This window comes from Bison bison, unplaced genomic scaffold (assembly GCF_000754665.1).
Source record: "Bison bison bison isolate TAMUID 2011002044 unplaced genomic scaffold, Bison_UMD1.0 scf7180017864388, whole genome shotgun sequence".
In the NCBI taxonomy this organism is placed as follows: Eukaryota; Metazoa; Chordata; class Mammalia; order Artiodactyla; family Bovidae; genus Bison; species Bison bison.
This window is the reverse complement of record NW_011494960.1, coordinates 405649-408601: the sequence shown is the minus strand read 5'-3', so window position 1 is coordinate 408601 and position 2953 is coordinate 405649.

The following is a 2953-nucleotide window of genomic DNA, read 5'->3' as shown; positions in this document are numbered from 1 at the left end:
ATTGGAAGGACTGATTCTGAAGCTGAAACTCCAATACTTTGGCCACCTGATGCCAAGAATTGACTCATTGGAAAAGACCCTGATGCTGGGAGGGATTGGGGGCAGGAGGAGAAGGGGACGACACAGGATGAGATGGCTGGATGGTATCACCGACTCGATGGACGTGAGTTTGAGCAAGCTCTGGGAGTTGGTGATGGACAGGGAGGCCTGGTGTGCTGTGATTCATGGGGTCGCAAAGAGTCGGACACAACTGAGCGACTAAACTGAACTGAACTGATGCATCAAAACAACTTGTATTATGACTGTTTTCGAAGTTAAATGGGTACAGTTACATACTTTCTTAATTTTAAAACTTTCATGTTATAATTCGATTATTGTAAATTGAACCTATCTATGTTCTTTGCTTATGTTGAAATGTATTTCTTTATGAGCCTATCCTTGAGAATGTACTTAAAATGTTTCTCCTGGGAAAGAGCCAGAGGACTTTGCAACAATGTGTGGGTAGAGAAAGAGCATTGGTTTGGAATTTACAAGGCAGAATCAGTTGATAGTTTTAGCCAAATATGTCATTTCAGACTTTCCTGCTTGGTATTATTTTCAATACCCTTTTAGGATAAGAGAAAAAGAGAGAGAGAAAGAAAGAGAGACATCTAGTTGGAGGCTTTCTTCCTAGACTTTTGAGTCTTAAAAATCCTTGTGGACCTAGAGAGCGTCATACAAGTGAAATAAGTCAGAAACAGAAGACAAGTATCATATATTAATGCATATATGTGGAATCTAGAAAAATGGTACAGATGATCTTATTTGCAAAGCAGAAATAGTCACACACATAGAGGACAAACATATGCACACCAAAGGGCGAAGGGAGGAGGGATGAGATGAACCGGGAGTTTGAGATTGACATATATGCACTATTGATGCTATGTATAAAGTAGTTAACTAATGAGAACCTACTTTATAGCTCAGTGCCCTACGGTGACCTAAATAGGAAGGAAATCCAAAAGGAAGGCTCTGTATTTGTATGCATGGCTGTTTCATTTTGCTGTATATTAGAAGCTAATGCAACATTGTAAAGCAACTATACTTCAATAAAAAAAAAATAATTATAAAAAATATTCTGTGGTCGTACAATTCCTAGGGTGTGTGCTCAGTCATGTCTGACTCTTTGCAACTGTATGAACTGCAGCCAACCAGACTCCTGGATCCATTGGATTCTTCAGGCAAGAATACTGGAATAGATTGCCATTTCTTCCTCCAAGGGATCTTCCTCACCCAGGGATTGACATTGCAGGCAGATTATTTTTTTTTTTTTTTTTTACCACTGAGCCACTAGGGAAATCACCATTCTTAGACTATTCCTGTCTATGATTTCTGGCACTGGTAGTTAGAGTCACTTTCAATTTTGTGAAACTGTGAAATACAAATATGAAGGTTATAAGAAAATATTTAGAATGATATTTGTAACTAAAAGCATCTTGTGATAACTAAATACATGTAACTATTTTCTTGAGTACATAGTAGGTTCTGAAGATAATAGTAGAGATGGAAATTAATTAATAAAATATTAAAATAGGATCTCTGTCTTCAAAACAAACTAAATAGCTTTTCTGTTATTGTTGTTGTTGTTTAAGTAAATGTAATATATGTGACCGAAGTAAAAAATGCTATAGGATCAGAGGAGAGTAAGCAGTGCATATTGTATCAAAGTATCAGAGAAGGGCATTTCCCTGGTGGCTCAGTGGTAAAGAATCTGCCTGCCAATGCATAGACATGGGTTCAATCCCTGGGTTGGGAAGATCCCCTGGAAAAGGAAATGGTAATCCACTAAGTATCTTGCCTGGGAAATCCCATGAACAGAGAAGCCTGGCAGACTAGAGTCCATGGTGTTGCAGAAGAATCAGACACACAATTTAGCAACTTAACAATAGGTCAGAGAAAGTATCCCATGGATGCCGGACATTGTAGTTCCCGTGAATTTTCCTTTTAAGGAGGGAGGAGAGGTCATCTAGTACAGGGGTCCAGCCAGGTGAGTCCAAGGTGTAATATGTGAAGAAATACAGAAAACTTTAGTGTGGTTGGATAATTTTTAACTTGCTTTCTTTGCTCAGTTTTCATGAATCTATTTATAAATTTGATCTTTATTCCCTACCTTCGATTATAATGTGTGAAAGTAAAAGTCGCTCTGTTTTGTCTGGCTCTTTGCTACCCCATGGACTGTACATGGAATTCTCCAGGCCAGAATACTGGAGTGGGTAGCCTTTCCCTTCTCCAGGGGATCTTCCCAACCCAGGAGTCGAACTGGAGTCTCCTGCATCACAGGCAGATTCTTTACCAACTGAGCTATGAGGGAAGCCCTAATTATAACGTGTGTTTTGTGTCAAATATTTACTTTATACCCCAAAGGAAACAATCCCCTTATTAGGTGAATTGGCATCTATCCCTTCATTTTGCTGAGCCACTGTTGACTCTTGGATCATGCAGTTTACAAATACCAGAAGGTGAGGCATTAAAGGAATAAATGCCAGTGAATGAGAGATCTTACTGTGAGCAATGGCAGAGTTTCCCTGAAACTGAGATTGACAAATAATGCATAATCTGTGGTAACTTGTGATTTCATTTAATCACTACTTTGAGGATGTCAAAAGAATGGGAATTTTGTTTTTAATTTTTTAAAACTGGTTGAAGGAAATGTGGATAGCAAAAGGAAACATTACAAATTTGAAGGAAGGAACCTGGCATTCTAATCTATCCGTCATGACCTTGAAAAAGACACTTAAGCCTATTATCCACCTCCAAATCCTTGGTTCAGGCTCACTTAAAAACAAACAACAAATAAATGGTATTTTAAAAAATATATATTATATTTAAAATAGCAACTGTGTTTCCTAACCACCTGGGGCCTCAGCTGCAGCTGAAGTAGTAAACATCCCTACTTACCCTATTGCTGGTGTGT